This window comes from Saccopteryx leptura, chromosome 1 (genome assembly GCF_036850995.1).
Source record: "Saccopteryx leptura isolate mSacLep1 chromosome 1, mSacLep1_pri_phased_curated, whole genome shotgun sequence".
NCBI lineage: Eukaryota > Metazoa > Chordata > Mammalia > Chiroptera > Emballonuridae > Saccopteryx > Saccopteryx leptura.
This window is the reverse complement of record NC_089503.1, coordinates 79053754-79073713: the sequence shown is the minus strand read 5'-3', so window position 1 is coordinate 79073713 and position 19960 is coordinate 79053754. Positions and strand designations below refer to the sequence as shown.

General features: G+C 49.4%; 1 protein-coding gene across 3 annotated transcripts in view; it reads left to right on the top strand.

The window, feature by feature from the left end:
* The first annotated feature begins 1752 nt into the window (after window positions 1-1752).
* The window catches only part of SMCO4 (single-pass membrane protein with coiled-coil domains 4), an 81378-nt gene continuing 63170 nt past the window's right edge, over window positions 1753-19960 (top strand). For 2 of the 3 annotated variants that reach the window (XM_066370609.1, XM_066370620.1), the window contains exon 1: window positions 1753-1968. The gene's annotated coding sequence lies outside the window, so the exon portion shown is untranslated. Of the gene's footprint in view, window positions 1969-3684; window positions 3823-19960 lie in introns of those variants that run through there. The other variant, XM_066370630.1, reaches the window with a different exon arrangement.

Below are 19960 nucleotides of genomic sequence, written 5' to 3'. Positions count from 1 at the left end.
TTCTCACAGTGCCTACGACACTCAGGAGACGTGCCCTAAGCGCTTGTTATATAAACTGATTAGTAGTTGCCTTTTATTAAACACATATATGTTCCAGGGACTTCACTCACAAACTGGATCACTGCTTTTTTTTTTTATCAATGCCTCAGATAAATGTTATTCTCCACAGTTTACAACTGAGGGGAGTTAGGTACAGAAAGCTCAAGGTGGATGGGCTGGGCTTCCTACCAAGCCCACCCAATACCACTTTGCAGCTGTTTTATGTGTGAAGCAGGAAGGAGACTGGCAGAATTGAAAGGATGGTCTGGCCTGACCAGGCGGTGGTGCAGTGGATAGAGCGTAGGCCTGGGATGCTGAGGACTCAGGTTTGAAACCCCCAGGTCGCCAGCTTGAACCTGGGATCATAGATATGTTCTCTGGTTTGAGCCCAAGGTTGCTGGCTTGAGCAAGTGGTCACTTGCTCTGCTGGAGCCCCCAGTCAAGGCACATATAAGAAAGCAATCAATGAACAACTAAGGTGCCACAACGAAGAATTGATGCTTTTCATCTCTCTCTCCCTTTCTGCCTGTCTGTCCCTCTCACTCTCTCACCAAAAAAAAAAAAAAAAAAAAAAAAAGCTTCTAGGTGTTGAGAGAAAGGCAAGAAGAAAACAGAGGCAGCAGCCTGCAGAGGCCTCAAACTGTTCATTGCCTTTTCAATAAAATAAACACTTGTTAATTGAGTGGTTGGTCACTGAAACCCAGGAGAAAAACCTGCAGAAGAGCCAGTTCTATAACTCTTACAAAACCCCAAAACAGCTGATTCTTGGGGGTGGGGAGAGGAAGAACTAGAGAGGCCTTGCACCTAGGGCTGGCTCTGTTGGGGGTGGGGGGTGACAATCCCACACACACCAGGTTGTCCTCAGGTGAAACCGTAGGTAGCCATTATTTTACATTTTTGCCTACAGTTATTATCTACTAGATCAGTAATATACGAACAATAGCTACCATGCTACAGTATACATGTGTGTGTAAAGCGCTTTACATTCAATGCCTGATCTCAATTAATCCTCCCAACAGTTCTATGAGGTAGATTTTATTAGTTTTAATTTACAGATGAGGTAACAGTACCCAGGGAGATAAGCTTTCCCGAAATGTCCAGCTTTTAAGTGGTGGGTCTAAAATCTAAATCTATTTGACTAAAATCTCTGGATAACATTTAGCTGTGGGCCTCTTGTGGCTTTGGTGTTGGTTTGAGGTGGGTAATTGTGAATCTCATTTATTCATGCTAAACTGTGCGCGAGCGCGCACGCGCGCGTGTGTGTGTTATTTACAAAAATACAAATCCAGGTCGGTCGGGATATTTTGAGGTTTAAAAGCCTACGTGGGTGAAGACGGGCAAAAAATTCTCTACTCATTCATTCACTCTTGCGTCCTCAAGAAGTATTTGTTGCGCACTTCGGTATTCCCGGCAGAGCGCTAGGAGAGAGAATGGTGAACAAGTATGCTCCTCTAACCATCAGCCTCTCCCGATTTTACTGCTTCGGGGCCCGAGGCACTCAGAGAAGCAGGAAACGTATCGACCGGGGGATGACTTCTGCCCCGGCAGTGCGGGAGCCAGGGGAAGTGCTCCCAGCAGCTAGCTGATCAGGGCGGGCTCCCCGGAGGCAGAGGCACAACGAATCTCCCGGCCCTACGACCCCTGCTCAAAGGCGAGAGATGGGGCCGGGCAAGGCCGGGGCTGGCGAGGGATGGGGGTAAGGAAAGACCCGCGTGGCAGGGGCCGAGGCCCGGTGAGGGCGCCGGGAGAATTAGGGTTAGGGCGAGAAAATTCGGCTTCCCGGCGGCAGAGGGCGCCTGGCGCTGCGGACCTGCGCTCCGGAGCCACAGGCGCGGACGCCGAGAGGAGAGGCGAGGCGAGGCGCGGGGCGCGAGCGGCGGCGGCCACTGCCACGTATTCCGGGCAGTGGCGGCGGCGGCGCGGGAGGAGGTGAGCGGCGCGCGGCGGAGCGGGCGAGCTGGCGAGCGGGCGGGCGCGGGGACCCGCACTGGACCGGAGTGCCGGCGCCGGGACAGCACGGTTCCCGCCACGCCGGCTCCGCCTCCGCGCCGGGCTGAGCGCCGAGGCCCGAAAGCCGAGCGGGTCCCGAGCGCAACTCGTGTGGGCTGGGCGGGCAGGGGCCGAGGAGACGCGAGCCCGCCCGGCCGTTGCGGCTCCGGACTCGGAATCCCCGCCGTCGCGGGGCCCCGGCCGCTGCCGGGAAAAAGTTGGGGCGCACCGTGAGCCTGCGTGGGCCGGGCGGGAAGTGCGGGTGCCGGTGGACTCGGGGTCGGGAGGACGCGGTGAGAAGGAGTCCCGGGCCGGAGGCGGGTGCGGGAGCGCCCAGGAGGGAAAAGCTGGAGACGCGGTCCTCTGAGAGCGGCGAGAAAGGGGTGCGTGTGTTCAGGGTCTCGGGCGTGAGTAGACAAGTGTCCGGCCCGGGGCGCTGCGGGTGAGAGGGAGGGAGGGAGGCCCCACGGGGTGCAGCCCTGGGCCGCGGGGTGGAGCGCTGGGGAGTGGGCTTTGCCTCTCTCCTGCCTTTTCCGGGGCAGACCTGAGAGGGTCAGGCTCAGAGTTGGGGACACCTCTGGCGTCTGAAGACCCGATGGGGAGTTCCTGTAAGGGGTGGGGGAGGGAACGAAGCATTGCTTCCTCCACTGCTTAGGTTGAGTACCGCCCCTCCCCATCTGCCACATTTACCTCCCAGACTGCAGTGCTTTTGTCCTGGTTAAGTTGAGGAGGGCCCCCAGCGTGGGTGAGATATTTAGGGGTTCCAAGGTGAATAGGAATAGGCTCCAGAAAATCATAACCGTTGCCGGTATCTGTCTGAAAACACAACTCTGACCACCGCCACCCTCTCACCCACATCCCCAATTCCCTCTTCAGTACCACCAAGGTCCTATTCCCTGTGTCCCAAAACCTAGCAAGCACATCTGCTCACAGGGGTGTGAGTATCCTGAAGGGCGTATAAAACATGGCCTTTTATTCTGTCGGAGGTCGGTTATTTTAGAAACAAGTAGTTCTGGAGATGCTGGCTGCTTAATTAGAACAACCTGTGTGGTGCCCCCGGACAGTGGAGATGACTCATGTTGGCTTAATTTTTTCTTTCCCACATAAATTTTATATTCAAGACATAAGTATAGCAGGTCATTTGCAACAGTGATAGAGCTGGAGACCCACACTGTAGGCCTTTTGAGCTCTAGTTGTAGTCCTAGATATATTAGCAGGGACTGTGACCTTGAATGAGTCACTCACCCTCTCTGGACCTCTGTTTCCTTATCTGTGAAATGGGATACAAAGAGAGAGTACTATCCAGTCTGATGGAGGTAGGAGTAGGTTTCTGAGGGAGACAGGTCTTTTTCCATGTGAGACTTAGCCACACAAAATCAACCTCAGCCTATTCTTATAAAGAAATTAGGATGGACTTAAAACAGATAGGAAGCAAGAATGATTGCAAAAAGTAAGACAAAAAACTAATAATAATTGGTTCTAGATTAAGTATGAATACTGTTCTCATGCTGGCTGTTGGTACATATGGCTGTCCAGCTATCTTTACTATAAAGTTTGTTTGCTGAAAAATAATAATGTATTTTTCACTTGTGGATCTGAATTTTTTGTTTGTTTGTTTTAACCCTCAAGCCTGGAGTGGTGCTCAGTTGGCCTGGTGTGGTGCAGCCTTCCTGGAAGAACATCCCCTGGATCTCTCTTTGCTATAGTACTGTAGATTTCCTTCTGTCTGGCTGATGCTGGGATCCTAGGACCACCACACTTCTGTCATCTTTTTTCATTCTGGCTTGAGAAGTGGTGAGCTGATTCCTGTTGCATATGACATTTCTGAGTGCCCAGATTTCTTTGAAAGCGAGTAATTAATAGGCACACAGTGCTTTAGATGCAGGACATTAAAAACAGTTTAAGGTAATAACTGTCTACTCCACCCCTACTCCCAGGCCTGGATAGCCTCTCACTAGAACTTATATGGGTGACCTCCTGGGTCAGATTTGGATGCTAAGGGTCATCACAGAATTGAAATGACATGGCCAGGTCAAACAGCATATTAATGATCAAGCCATGATGTTAGAAGGAGAGGAGGATTTTTTGTATTTTATAACTGAGTGCTCCTAACCTTCTGTTTCTTCCATTAGTAGTTTTTAAAATCCATATTGGGTTTGACCACATCATTTTCAGTGATCCTTTTTTGTCAGTTTCCTGGAAGCTGCAGTTAGTGGTCATCTGTGGGTTTGAGGTAGTGGTAAAATTATACCCTCTCCAACAAGTAAGGGCTTGACTAATTAGGTTGAATCTTTAAAATATACGTAGTGTGTGTGTACATGTGTGTGTCTGGTGTGTAGTGTAAATATATTTGTGTGTGTGTGTGTATGTGTTTAAATTTTGCTTTAAGGGCTATTAAGTTAATAAAAGTCATGATGCTAATAATAGCTACCATTTGAGCCCCTACCATTTATCAGGCAGTGCGAGGTGAGAAAACAGTTCAGAAAGGGCCAAGTCTGTTATAGCAGGCTTGTACAAGTTACTGTTGATCTTTGAAACCAAATAGCCTTTTATAATAGTGAAAAAGGATTCTCAGCTGTCCTACAGGGTTGTTGTATTATAGGGGGCAATGTGTATTATGAAGGCAATGTGTAACTGTCAAGAGTCTTCCATACCAGGGCAGTGTTTTAACATAAGCATTTGGGGACATCGGAAGCTATGAGTCCATGAGTCTTAGTGTCTGGTGCACATCCTGAGTCCATCGCCTGACCGCTGTGAGCCTGGGTTCTGCATATGTAAAATTAGGTCATTATTTGCCTTATATTAAATGAAATATACCTGTGAAGTGCAGTAGGTGCTCAGTAATGGATGATGTCGACCCCTTACTCTCCCTTTGCCCACAGGCGTTGGGGATAATGGCATTGATTAAGTCTTCCAGTAGGAATTGTCCTCAAGGGAAAAAGGCTTTTAAAGTATACTTTTGTACTTATGAATAATTCTTCCCGCTTTTGCCTCCCCATTCCGTCCCCTAACACACAGTGAGTGACAATTCCAGGTCCTGCCGTCATCTAAAAGGAGAGAAGTGAACAAAACCAGAAGCCGGAAAGAACAGGCCTTTGATAGGAAGGTGAAGATGGATGTAGCTAGTTGCCCTTGGCTCTTTTTAATTCATTTTATGAACAAGGAAAAGATACTGAATTTGGGGGTTTCTAGCTGGAAAGTGGTATTGAAAGAGCTAAAGCGTAGGTGGGCAGGGCGGGGCAGATAGGGACTGGGAAGGAGATGGAGTTGAATCTGACAGGAAAAGCTGGAAAATTTGGCGCAAGAGAAATCTGATGGGTGTACGATTTGGCTAAATATGGGGTCAGTTTCACTCTAGTTCTGTCAGTTTCTCTTGTGGGGCTGTGAGGTTCTTGTGTTCTAGGAGATTTTGACTAGTCGTGATGGTGTCATAAATGAGTTTCCGTAGTAAGATGTATGCTGAAAAGGAAATTAAATTCCAAGAGGGTGTTTGTTGTGACTGATGCCAACATTTCTGAGAATTTTATTAAAGATACAGTCAGTCTATAAAAGCACTTTTTAGTTCTCTGGAGATATTAATTAAAAAATAGTTTTAAAAGATAGAAATATGTTCTTTGTGAGCTTTTGAAATGTAATCCTCCTAAATCTTTGGAACAAAGGAAGTCCAAAAATAATCATAGAGCTCTGTATTTTAAAATATTTTTTTCCAAAGTAATGTTTTCCCTCTCTTCCCCTTCCCTTCCTCTTCTTGCACCATCTTGATAATTAGTATTGGTTTCTTTCACATTTTGGAAACCTAATTTTTATGTTTATGACCCTTAATTTTTAGATCTTGAGTGTGCCTTTTTTTCTCTTGAATTAATTCATACACATCTTTAGGAAGCAGTAGTCCTAGTGCCACCAGGTGGCCGGAAGCACAGACTCCAGAGCCAGGTTAGGGGTAGGGTAGTGATTGCTCTCGGAGAGCTAGGCTTTCTGCAACTCGGGTTCAACTCCCATGACTCCACAGGTTGATCGTGTTATTCCCAGAACACAGAGAAGGAAATGGGCACATAAACACACGTGTGCCCACATAGCGAGCAAGTAGTTAGTGATTGCGTTGCCACCTGAATCTCTGAATTCCTCCTCCCCTGCATACTCTGACCAACGGGATGTTCCAGATCATCACCGTTGGAGTGCGGGTTGACTAACCCGGATGCAGTGCTTTCCCGGAACTTCCCTGCGGGTAAACTGACGTCAAGGGCCAAAATCACTCTTTCCCTTTCCCTTAATGGCTGCCCAGCTCCCACCCAGAGGCTCCCTATTTAACCCTGCCTGTTAGAAAGGCGGGCGCCGGCCCTGGCCAGTTGGCTCAGTGGTAGAGCGTTGGCCTGGCGTGCAGAGGTCCCGGGTTCGATTCCCGGCCAGGGCACACAGGAGAAGCACCCATCTGCTTCTCCACCCCTCCCCCTCTCCTTCCTCTCTGTCTGTCTCTTCCCCTCCCGCAGCCCAGGCTCCATTGGAGCAAAGATGGCCCGGGTGCTGGGGATGGCTCCTTGGCCTCTGCCCCATGTGCTGGAGTGGCTCTGGTCGCAACAGAGGGACGCCCCGGAGGGGCAGAGCATCGCCCCCTGGTGGGCAGAGCATCGCCCCCTGGTGGGCGTGCTGGGTGGATCCCAGTCCAGCGCATGCAGGAGTCTGTCTGACTGTCTCTCCCCGTTTCCAGCTTCAGAAAAATACAAAGCAAACAAACAAACAAACAAAAAAAGAAAGAAAGGCGGGCGCTGACCTCTGCCTTAGGAGTCTGCCTGGCAGATAAACCCCAATAGAGTTTTCTTGCCTGAACTTGGATGTATTCCTCCTTCGGCCAACCTTTCAGTTTGTCTGAGTGTCAGCTGAGTTCTGTGTGACTCTGGAACCTGTGCAGGCAGAGGCCTCGCATGTCCTGCCAGGGTTGAACTCTGCCCTGTAGGCTGGGGCTTTTGTTAAGGTATAGAGGTCAAGTCTGTATTTTAGAATTGGTAGCTCCATGGGACTTGTGGAGTGTGAAATTGGGATTCGAGAAATGAGTCCATTAGAGTAATTGACATGACAGATGGTGAGGACTTGAACTCAAGACTAAAACAGTGGCCATGGTGATGAAGAAAAGGGGGTGTGGCCCTGGCCGGTTGGCTCAGCGGTAGAGCGTCGGCCTGGCGTGCAGGGGAACCGGGTTCGATTCCCGGCCAGGGCACATAGGAGAAGCGCCCATTTGCTTCTCCACCTCCGCCCCCCCTCCTTCCTCTCTGTCTCTCTCTTCCCCTCCCGCAGCCAAGGCTCCATTGGAGCAAAGATGGCCCGGGTGCTGGGGATGGCTCCTTGGCCTCTGCCCCAGGCGCTAGAGTGGCTCTGGTCGCGGCAGAGCAACGCCCCGGAGGGACAGAGCATCGCCCCCTGGTGGGCAGAGCGTCGCCCCTGGTGGGTGTGCCGGGTGGATCCCGGTCGGGCGCATGAGGGAGTCTGACTGTCTCTCCCCGTTTCCAGCTTCAGAAAAATACAAAAAAAAAAAAATAAATAAAAAGAAAAGGGGGTGTGAGAGGGTGGAAGGCATTCAGTGTCCCAGCTATCTCCTGGTATTGCAGATGCTAACTGTGTGGACTGAGAGCTATAACTGCAGAAACCAAAATTGCCTCCTTTGGTTTCTTCTGACAGGTAGAAAAGTAAAACCTGAAAGGGCCTTCCGCTCTCCTTGCCCATTCCCTGGCCTTATTTCTGCCTTTCTGGGAGCATCTCCGAGGAAATTCAGGTTCCTCAGCCCCCAGGTAGGACATGCTGCTTTGAGCATTTGTTGGTCAAATAAGTTTGTAAATAATGATATATATGTTTGCTCGCTTATTGTTTGCATTGGATTGGGAGACAGGGTCGTTATAGTCTAAGGCAGGGGTCCCCAAACTTTTTACGCAGGGGCCAGGTCACTGTCCCTCAGACCGTTGGAGGGCTGAACTATAAAAAAACTATGAACAAATCCCTATGCACACTGCACATATCTTATTTTAAAGTATAAAAACAAAACGGGAACAAATACAATATTTAAGATAAAAAACAAGTAAATTTAAATCAACAAACTGACCATTATGTCAATGGGAACTATGGGCCTGCTTTTAGCTAATGAGATGGTCAATGTGCTCCTCTCACTGACCACCAATGAAAAAGGTGCCCCTTCTGGAAGTGCGGCAGGGGCCGGATAAATGGCCTCAGGGGGCCGTATGTGGCCCGCGGGCCTTAGTTTGGGGACCCCTGGTCTAAGGCTTAGTTTTAAGACTAAGCTTTTCCCCACACCCTTGACTGTTGCGTGATGTAGGTGGTGCACTCTCTTGAGGAATCCCATTATGCCTCAGATAAGTGACTTTGTATCAGAGACTTCCTTGTTTGTATATTGGATTAAAGGTTTTGATTTCTACACTGTAAAATGGGGTAGAGGAGCCCAAGTGGAGGAGAGGAGAAGCAGCCAAGATGGCAGAGTGCTAAAGGAGAAGCCAGTTAGTGCAGAGTTTGTGCAGAGAGAAGGAGATGGGGAAGAGGTGAATAAGGCTGGTGAGGTACAAACCTTTAATTCTAGGAAACTCGGATAAGTCAGTGGCTTTGGGAGCCCTGAATGGAAAGGGAAGTGTTTTCCCACTGTGTGTATTTTTTGCCCGTCGGGTGCAAGCTAGTATTAAAGCTAATGGCCCACCAGTTCTTGGTTCCGTTGTTTCATTGTTGTTTCATTACCGTTTGTCCGAATCAAATTCGAACCAGCATGGGCCAGGCGGCTGTGATGGTGGCCATGGCTACTGACTTTATAGCATTCAAGCAAAACAAAAAGCACTGAGGAAAAAGCCCCCCCAAAAGGAAGATCCCTTGGGGTATAGTTTCTACCCTATTGTTTTCTGATGGGCCCAGTGGAACCTCCCAGGGGTGTGATCCTGAGTTTTGCCTGTTCCCCAAGAGTGAATCTTCCTCTAGGCAGGGTTGACTTGTCCTCACAAGCATGCACGGGCTGGCTGGGAGAGGGGAGGAATGTTGGGGGAGTTCACGGTGGTGGCCCCCCTGTGAGGAGGAGGTGGGACCACCCTTTCCTGAGGAATGCAGTCTTTGTGGGGAGCCAGGCCATACTTGGGTGAACTAGATTCAGAGCAAGGGGAAATAACTGGTCCTGGTGGCTAATGTCTGAGTGTCCCCATCAGGATGTACGGTTGCCATGTCAGTAATATGCTGGGCTCATGCCCTCTACTCTATTCAGGGCCAGACTTTGTAACAAACTTGCTGGTGCTTCTGTTTTCCAGATTGCATGATGCCCATGCCTGTCAGATGGCTTGTTCTTGCTTGGCTCAGTTCAGTTGGGCAGGTTTCAGCTTTATTTGGGCTGTGTTGCCATTTCAAGGAGGATCACCTTTATTCCCAGGGTTACCTTTATTGGATTGCTTTTTTCCTGGCATTGCAGTCGTGAGCGGTCTCTGCGGTGTCACTGCGGAAGGCTCAGCTACCCCACTCTCTGCTTGGTGGTGCCTCTTTCCCTCCAAGATCTGGCACCTCTTGGCAGCCCGTAGCTGCAGACTGTTAAAATGCCCGGTGAGATTGGCACTAACGGTACCTGATTTAATGGGAAGAGAGCATTTTTGACTGGGGATATTGGCTGTCATGCCTGCTTCTTAAGTGAAGCCCCTTTTGTTGTTGGTTTTTTCCTTTTTGCTCATGTTTAGCTGCGTGCGTGTGTGTGTGTGTGTGTGTGTGTGTGTGTGTGTATGTGGGTGTGTGTTTGTTTTAATTATTAATGGGAAGCAAAAAAGATACATATTTGAGCCACAGAAGTGGTTCTGCTGGCAAGCAGAAAGAATAGATATATATATATTTAGCCAGGATACCATTGATTTCTCTCTCTTTTTTCCACATTGTTGCTGTTTTGTTGGCAGAACCATCTGATTTGTAGACTGTTTCAGTTCGGATTGCAGTAGTGAGTGAGAAGCGATGCCCCAGCTGTCTGCCGAAATGGTGGGGGGACTCTGAGTGGGCTTGGGGCTGCCAGACTTGGCTGACCCACCACCCGAGGAGCCTGGCACACGTGCCTTTGTCAGCAGGGTGGAGTTTGGCCAGGCCTTTCCACTGATTGCTGGGAGCAGCTCTGCTGGGGAGACCAGGTGGCTTTCCTTCTGCTGTGGGAAAGGAACTTCTCTCTTAATCCTGGTTATTCTCCCCCCCCCCCCCATTCTATCGGGGTGAGAGGTAGAAAGTCTCAGAATAGTGAGTTTTGGAGCTGTGCAGATTCAGGGTAGGACAGGTTTGCAACTTCTACAGAGCTTTTCCAAAAGTTTTCTTTGCATCCCACATTTTCCTTTTTCCCTGTTGATCCCTCGCCTGGCTGTCATCAGTGGCTTAGAAATTGGACTTGAACTTTATCAGTAACTCTGGGAAGACCTGGGAGTGTGGCACCAAACTTTTTCAGAGTGCTGTGGTACTTTTACACCAGAACAAGACCCCTATTTTGGTGATGGTGGTGGTGGTGTGTTTAACCAGTTTACTTGCTTTAAAAAAAAATGATATAGGTGGTGCATGAATATGCTATGCTCTTAAGCCCCACACCTCTGCTTAAAGAGTGCGTGGTCGTACATAGCACAGCATGTGAGGTCCCCTTTCATCCGGCTCCCCTCTCCTCGCACTGCCTCCTGCTGGGCTCTCAGAGGTAACCCGTTTTAGCAGTTTGATGCTTATCCTAAAATTGTCCACCAGCCTGTGTAGACATAGTACATCGAGTTTTGTTTTGTTTGTCTCTTTCCCGAAGTATGTCTTATAGACCTTTCCATACATGTAGCTCTTCTGCCTTCACTTGTCTTTTGTCTACAAAATACTTTATAGTATAGATAGATCATAATGTGTGAGGCAGTCGCCATTGATAGACATCTGAGCTAACTCACTGGCTTTGCATTATGACTTACGTGCACAGTGTTATGCACATAGGCACGTGTTTCTCAGGAGTGGAACTGGTGTGTCACAGGCTTACACATTTAAGCTGCTATAACAGTACCCACACTGTGCTCTCAGGGGCTGTACTGGTTCAAACGACCAGGACTGTAGGAGGCAGCCCATTTCCTCATGGGCTGCCATTCTTTTAGGTGAAAGAAAAGGATTGGATTGAGTAGGCGATTTTACCCATTACTGCTGAGACTGTGAAACTCTTTATTTGACCTCTGGGTTGTAGTGGGCATGTCCATAGTAACCGTGGAAAATGGGAGAGCTGAGCTTGCGAGGACCAAGGTGCAAGTGTCATGTTGCCAGGGGTGGCCATGTGGCTCTGGTTTCATATTCTCTTCATTTCTCCCAGAGGCTGGGCACTCTGATAGAGCACTTTGATTTTGGAATAACTTGCCAGAGTATTTCTGCCAGCCTCCACCCTGAAGAAGCAAGCACATGTGAACACATTGAGACGTTCCACGCTGCGGAGGCAGGGATCAGAGACCGGGAGCTGAAGTGGGAGAACGCTTGAAAACAGCCTGCCCGAAAATTAGACATCCATGTTTCTGGTACAGCTTCCGTGGATGGGGTGAAGCAGGACTCGGTACAGTACGCCTTCCTTCCAGTGATGTGGCGATCGGTCCCCCTCTCTCCTGGTTTGTTAGAATGTTGTGATGGTTTGTCCCTTAGCCAGGGTGCTTTGGGAGAAGCCATGGTTTCTCAGAAGGTGTTCCAAGGGTCTGCCCTGGTAGAGAAGGCATCTGGAGGCCCTCATGAATAGATGCCCTCTTTCCCCGGCCCCAGCTGTCCCTGCAGGCTGAGCTGCCTAATGGGTTTGGGGAAGCTCTGACCGACTGGACAGCACTGTCCTTTGCCTGCCATTCAAAGGAAATTAGAAAAGTGGTGCAGGAGGCAGCCCGGGGTTCTGAGGAGGCTCCAGGGTCAGGCCAAGGGGCTCCAGCTTCCACTGAGCACCTCGTGGCTATGGGACTTACGCAGTTATTTTCTCCTGTGCCCCAGCTTACTCATCTGTAAACCAGGAATAGTATCAGGACCTACCTCCCAGGGCTGTGGTGAGGATTCGGGATGTAATATCCATGAAGCTCTCAGCATGTTACCTCATAAGACTCAGTAATTATAAGTAACGACTACTCTTATTTGTGTTCCTTTTTCCTTAATAAATGTTGTTAAATGTACAAGTACACATTACGTTTGCTAAATATGAAACCGCCTGTAATCTAGTGACTTTAAAGAGAGGAGCCAGGAGCTGAGGAAAGGCTGCTGGAATGGGTCAGGCCTGGGGGAGTGAAGGCGGAGGGCAGGGAGCCTTTGAGGGGAGGAAGGAGGGCAGGTTTGATGTTCCCTTCTCACACCAGCCCTCCTGCTGTGAGACACCAAGGCCCCAAAGGCAGAGGCCTTTTTCCTCTTTGAAGACAGGCTGACAGCTAGAGGCCCCCAGCCTGGGCCTCTCCCTTTTGTTTTTGTGGAGGCTGAGCCGGCCCTGAGAGGTGAAGCGCGCAGTAGGACGGGTCTGGCACCCTGCCTCTGTCCTCAGCTTGGCTTCCTTCGCTCAGAATTCATTCCGCATGTGCTTAGTAAGTGGCTACTTGGTATCAGATGCAGTTCTATGTGTTGGGCATTTTGAATTATATAGAAGAAACATACATCTTGTTTCTTCTGGGGTTTATTTTCTATAAGGGGTGACAGTAAGTGAAAGTCATGGTGTGTGTATTCATTTCCTAGGGCATCCTGTAACAAAGAGCCACAAAATGAATGGCTTAAAACATTGGTTTTCAACTGCCGGTCTGTGAAAGAGTTAACCACCCTGATGGTGTGTGAAGATTATAGAGTGATTATTGGGTCTATAATCTTCATACATCATCAGGTAGTTAACTCTTTTGTGGATCAGTGGTTGAAAACCACTGGCTTGAACAACAAATTTGTGCTCTCACAGTTCTGGAGGCTGTGAGGGAGTGTGCTCCCGGCCTGTCTCTTGGCCTCTGGTGGTCATGGCCTCCTTGGCATTCTCAGCTTATGGCAGCCCAGCTCTGGTGTCCACCTGTGTCATCGCACCACCTTTTCCCACTCTCTCCTATCTTCTCATAAGGACCCCAGTCCATGGATTATGGCCCATTCTATTCTAGTGGGTCCTCATCTTAAGTAATTATATCTGCAAAGACTATTTCTAAATGAGGTCACATTCCTAGGTTTCAGGTGGACGTAGCTCTTTAGGGGACACAGTTCAGCCCGTCAGCCCAGCATAGTATGCGGTGGTGATTGCTAAGAAGCAGGGGCGAAGCAGGGGCGTGCTGGAGCAGAGGTGGGGGGAGGTGTTGGAAGGTGAGCTTCCCTCTGAAGGAGGCGAGTGGGGTCAGAGCCGATGTGTGGGGGAGAGCACTGTAGGCAGAGGGAACAGCAAATGCAGAGGCCTGAAAGTGGGCGTGTGCAACTCCTGTGTGTGTGTGTGTGTGTGTGTGAGAGAGAGAGAGAGAAAGAGAGAGAGAGAGAGAGAGAGAGAGAGAGAGAAAGGAGTCACGAGGTTCCAGAGCTGTGCAGGGGTCAGGGATCAGGTAGGGCTCTGCTAGTTCTTGAGAGGATGTGGGGAACACAGACCTCCTAGAAGATGACGTAGAAAAAACTAGAAGAACTAGGAAAAGACTACAAAGGCAGTGTCTGCCGTTTAATGCGCCAACACTGCAGTCACTTTTCTTCAGTTTTATCGGAGGTAAGCCTTATACTAAAAGTCCTTCAACTGTAAATAACGTTTACTAGTAAAAGAAAAAAAATACCCTCCTAGGTATTTTGCAACAACTGTTTCTCTGCAGTTTTTTAAAAAAATGTTAGTGCTCTGTTGGCCCTGGCTCCATCGCCTTCTCCTGCCTTCTCTCTCCTTCTAGATGCCTTTCCACTGCCCCCTCCTGCTCCCCACTCCTGAACCATAGCGTGAAGGAGGGAAAGTAGGCAGGCAGGTGCAAGGAGGCGGGGCCTGTGGCAGCCCTGCGGGAAGCTGCGTGGTCTCCCCCAGCCCCCGGCCCCCGGCCTGCCTGGTGAGCACTGCGCCTGTGGTGAAGGAGCTTAAGCAAATTCCTGTGTGCAATCACGGTGCGTTCAGCTCTCCGGGTCCTCCTGTGCTTCACGTTCCTGTGCTGTGAAGGGAGCCGAGTCAGCTCCCTTGGGCAGCAGGCTGCGTTTGGTCTCGAAAGTACAGGGCGGGCAGGGGTGTCCAAAGGGTCTGTGCAGAGAGAGCGGGCAGCGCTGACCGGAGCCCTCCTGCTCCTGCTCCTGTTCCTGCTCGCTTTGACCCACAGAGTTTTAGGCAGTGTCGTTCTCTTGCCATCAAAACAGGCCTGCGATCAGAGTAGTCACTGAACACAAGAAGAAGCTCCAGGCAGTAGCTTGCCCTTAGCATGCCTGCTCTGACGGCCTGAGGCCTGTGCCAGTTTGCTTTGTGTGGTTGCTGTGGAAATCATCATTTCTGATTCCTTGGCGTCAGAGCTGAAGGGAAATCTTATCTGGCTGACATTTAATTTCCTTTTTGGGCCTCACAGGAAAAGGGCCTGACACGTTTGTGATGAGAGCCATGAGAAGCGGGCCGTGGGTGGGCCTGCTTTCAGGCTCTCGTCCCTGCCTGCTGCCTGCCCCATGCCAGGAGCAGCCCGCCAGGGGAGGCTGTCTGGGAGGCCACTGGCACCTTCGCCCCTCTGGGAGCACTACTGTAGAAGATAATTATGTGTAAGCGGAGATGGAAATAGAATTCCCCAGTGCTGGGAGCCGGGAGCAGCTGCTCTTCTGAAGAATTTCAGGAACTGCCTTTGGGCGCCACTCACCGATTCCCCACCCTCCCCAAACAACACACACAGCCATACAAAGTGAAAGTTGTGAAGACTGTGCCCAGCTAGAAAATGAGCATTAAAATGTATTTTGTGAGCCTGTAATTCCTTCTCCAGAGTTATTTCTGGGTGTGCTTCCCCCAACATTCAGAAGCACTTCCTGAGAGAAGCTGCCTTTGAAACTGCAGCCTGTGCAGTCTTCCCTGCCAGCTGACGCGGGAAGTTTTGACACATGGAGCGTCCCCAGAAGCCCAGGAGTCGGGTCTCGTTAGAGCCAGCCGGAGCGCCACGTGTTCCCATTAGACAGCCTCCATTCCTGTGCCCAGGTGGCCTTTGTTTCTGTGCTAACACATCCCAAGTGCTCAATGAATAAACACTTGTTGATGGGCAGGATCTACTGGATGGAGGCCCTCACAGTTTTTTTTGCTGGGTTCCCTGCAGGCTGAGCTGGCTCAGAGCCCCGAGAGCTCAGTCTTCCAGCGCCATGTGGGGACTGGTCACATTGCCATGGCCTTGGGGAAGTCATTTGGCTCCCTGGGCTTCAGTTGTCATCTCATATTTAACCTGGGAGTTAAATGACATGGTCCCTGTCTCCCCCTGCACCCCCTTTCCTGGTCACAGTGGAAACTCCTTGAGGGCAGTGGGTCCGTGAGCTCTTTGTCCTGCAGAGCCTGACACATGCAGCCCTCCACAACCCCCGCCCCCCATGGCCTTTGTCCTGCTTGGCCCTACCGCCCAGAGTGCCTGCTTTCTGGGTGAACACTGGCGGGCACAGGAATGCCAGGTGCCAGGGATTTGGCATAAATCTCCGTCCTGGCTCTGAGGGCAGGCGCCTCCACTTGGTCAGCCTGAGCTCCTTGTTCCTGCCTCAATTTTCATGCAACTTTTTATTCTTGCCTTAACAGAGTCTTTTATTTCTGGATGTTATTGTGAGAATAGTCTTTGCAGTCACTGGGAAGGCAAAAAGAATGGATCATGACTGCAAAATTGTATAATAATCATGTTCCAAATTTAAGAAATGTCTATGCATGGGGAAAATACTAAAGAATTTAATATCAGTGGTTACCTCTGGATATTTATATCACAGGAGATTTTTTATCTTGATCATTTTCAGCATTTTCTACATTGATCATGTATTATCTTTATATTAAAAACAAACTTATTTTAAATAAATAACTACTTATCAGGATTTAATATGTGCTAGATGATGTTGAAAACTTGTCATTACAATAGCTTATTTAATCCTCACTATGACTCTGTGAGATTTTTTTTTAAAAATATGAATGTTAACTTTTTTTTTTTTTTTTTACACAGAGACAGAGAGAGAGTCAGAGAGAGGGATAGACAGAGACAGACAGACAGGAATGGAGAGATGAGAAGCATCAATCATCAGTTTTTCATTGCGCATTGCAACACCTTAATTGTTCATTGATTGCTTTCTCATATGTGCCTTGACCGCAGGCCTTCAGCAGACTGAGTAACCCCTTGCTCGAGCCAGCGACCTTGGGCTCAAGCTGATGAGCTTTTGCTCAAACCAGATGAGCCCGTGCTCAAGCTGGAGACCTTGGGGTCTCGAACCTGGGTCCTCCACATCCCAGTCTGACGCTCTATCCACTGCACCACCGCCTGGTCTGTTAACTTATTTTTTTATTGTGGTAAAATAAGCAAACATAAAAGTTACCATTTTAACCATTACATTCACTGTGAAATTATTTTTTAAAACTCCTTAATTTATAAATGAGGAAGCTGAGACTTAGAAAAACAAAGTTGTTTGCCTCAGGTCATAGAGAGTAAGTAAGTAGTTCCAGAGACAGGATTTGAACCCAGGATGTAGAGACTCGGAGATCTGGGCTCATTGGTTTGTCCACGCCTCATGCTTACCACTTGCTTGCAGAAAGCCAGTTGCTAGTATGTGACTGTCCTTTGAAAGTTCCAGGGTTGGGCTTTGTGTATTTGTCAGGGAGGTAGGTGGCTCAGGGTACATGCGACTGACACCAGGGTTAAGGATTTATGTGCTCCTGTTTTTGTTAAGAAGGTTCAAGTGTGTGGGCTGCTGTGTTGGGAAGGGTTGTGTGTTAGAATTCTCTCTCTAGAAGGTGCTCAGTAGTGTGGTGCAGTGGGAAGAGCAGTGGCCTAGAACTTGAATACCCTGGCTACATCAGGTCTGGGTGCACCCGGCTGGGTGATTTTAGAGCAAGGACATGAATGAGGTCTGTGCTTCAGTCCTGATTTTTACCACCTGGTCAACATGTTTTGGCCTCAATTTCTACATTTGTAAGTGGGTGATAAAAATGCTTTCTCTACTTGGCCTTGCAGAACTGTAGATGGTTACATGTCACAATGTGGGAGAAAAGTGCTAAGTAAACTACAGGGCTGTCAGGTAAATCTCTGTGATGGGGACTCTGAGTGTACCGTGGTGAGGGGCGGGTGGAGCATCTGGGGCTGGCCCCAGGCCTGAGGAGGATGGACGAGGGTATGAAGAGCAGCAGGTTTGCCTGGCTGTGGTTTCACCCTCAGCTTGCTCCCTCCACCATCGCCTCGTTGCTAAAGTAGTGTCCACTGTCTACCTGTTGGAATGCTCTGGGATTTACTGGAATGTGTCCCTGACAAGGTCCTTGGATTCACCTCCCTAAGACCTGCATCTCCCTGGTGAAATGAATTGTAATGTTGGGGATCATTTTGTAGCTATGTGGTGGTTGAAAGTATACCGCCTTTCCCCTGGTCTTGTCTTTCTTCCTTGTCTTTACGGCAGATATCACTCTGTTTCCATTCTCTAATCTGAGTAGCCAGGGGTGCAAATGGCTGGGAGCCGGAGGATTCACTGGTGAGGGCACAGCCCACCTCGTCACAGTAGACATTGTGTTTGCTTCTCGTTGCACCAAGACACTGGAATATCAAAATCAAAGGCAGGGTCTCAGCTCTCAACTCACTGTACTGTTACACGGAGAAGACACACAGACTCAGGAAACAGTTATGTGGTTAGGGATAGTTAGCTTGACAAGTTACTGTCATGAGAGGTGTGGCCTTCAATTTTAAGTGAATGAAAATGCATCTTGGTGCTAGGCTGAGGTAATGAATTGTTAGCGTGGCTTCTGTGACTCATTGCTTTTAAAAAACACCACTTGAATCAGCTGTTTTAAAGCCAAGATCGTTTTTGTCATCAGTGTTTTAGTGCACGCCTCATCTGAGAAAGGACGCCAGGGGTTCTGTGCAGGGCCCTGCTGACGTCAGCGGCCCGTCTCACCATCCACTTGTTTCTGGCTTTGAGAACAGTGCTCGAAGACTAAGTAGGTCATGGATGTCTCTTCTGACTGAGTGTGGCTGGGCTGCATGGACACTTAATTTCCGGATCAAGTCCTGTTGGACTTGTTTGCCCAGAGGGTTGGCAGCAGTGCTCTCTCCTGGGTCGTGTGGTGTATTTATAAAGTGTGAGGAGTGTGGGGGTAACGGGGCAGGCCACCCCCGTTCTCTGTCTGTAGGAGAGCTGGTGGTGGCGTGCTCTCGGGAGCCATCGGCAAGTGGGGACTCTAGTTTGTTTACCTTGCTTCCTTGAATTTTCTGAAAATGGTTCTTCCTCACTAACTTCATGAAACCTTTTTCTTTTAAGGAACCAAATTTGATTTTTACCCATCAGTAGTTGGCTACTGCTTTCATTAATAATAGCTGCCAGTTGCTGAATTACTGTGAGTTTTACGTCCATTTTCTCATTTAAAGCTCACGACCTTGGAAATGGGGATTATGGTTGGCATTTTATAGGTGAAGAAACAGAGTCAGAATGGTGCAGTAATTTGCCCACAGACCAAGTGTGCCAGGGGCAGAGATTTGAACCCAGATCCTTATGACCAGACTGCCTGTGCACCACATCATGCGGGTGTTAGGACCCCTGGCTGGCTGCTCCTGGCCCTGGTCTGAGGTGACGTGACCTTCCTCTCTGAGGGGCCCTGTGTGGGTGTTGGCAATGCAGGTCCCCAACTCACAGGGGCCTCTCTGTAGAACTGGAGTTGTGCTTTAGGCTCCGACCCTGATATAACTCGGTCACAGAATTCTCAGTTTTCACGTGTTGTTGGATTTTCCCATTTCGCTGTTTTTCTCTAGGTGTTCTTGCCTACGTCCTTGGGTGAGTGCGGTGAGATGGTGAGATCCACAGCTAGTGGATGGTGAGTCATTTTAGGCACCTCCTCTGTTTGCACCAGCTATTGACCCAAATGTCCCCCCTGTAGTACGCCATGCTTGCCCCGCATTTTTGAGGAGTAAACACAGCTTTAGGTGGGTGTTTGCTGTGTCTTTCTCTGCAGTCCTCACCTCAGCTCCTCCCGGAGCGCTGGCGGCAGTGCTGCTGCCACGGTCCTGTGGTCGCTGCTGTGCCTCTCTCAGGCGCTTCGCACGGGCCTGTCTCACCCAGCCCTCCCAGCAGCCACGGGCACCTGTCTTCCAGGTTGGGCTTCTTAAGGAACATCACAGACCTGAGACTTCGGTTCCTCTGAAAGTTTCATAAAAAACACTGGAGGAGGTGTTTCTTTAAAATCAGCTGTATTCTGAAAGTGAAAGAACGCCCTCGCCGGTCGCCGTCTTTTCCGGCTGCCCCGCAGTGGGGTTTGTGGTCAGGCGGGCGGGCCCAGCCCGGGCTCCCTCCCAGCTGTCTCCTCTCTGAGTCTGCCTCTATAAAGCAGGGGGTAACCATAATATCTAAAAGAGCTGTGGTAAGATGTGAATGAGACAATGTATATGGGTTATTACTTTCTGTCTTTATCTTAAAACACTGTGACTTGGAGGTCAAGGGTCCCAGCTGCAGAAGCAGAGGCCTGAGAAACTCCTTCCTCCCCATGGGTCATAGCAACTGACCTCTCCTGCAAATGCCCCTGCCAAAGCAAGAGGAGAGGACTAGGACAACGCACAAAGCACCGGAAAGAACCCTTACGTTAGTTAGAGCCTTCCCAAGGGTTCCCACTCTTTTTGGTTTGGGGGTGGAGCAGCATGTATTTCCTTTGCTGGGAACCAGAGCTCTGGGAAGTCTGTGTTAACCGTGTGGCTACTCTCAAGCGTCCAGGCCCAGTATTTTTTAAAAAATGAGGAAATACTAAAACAGAATTTGAGAAACAAAGATTATTTTAAATGTGCATATTGGACACGTGTGGACAAGTCCTGCTGGGGGTGAG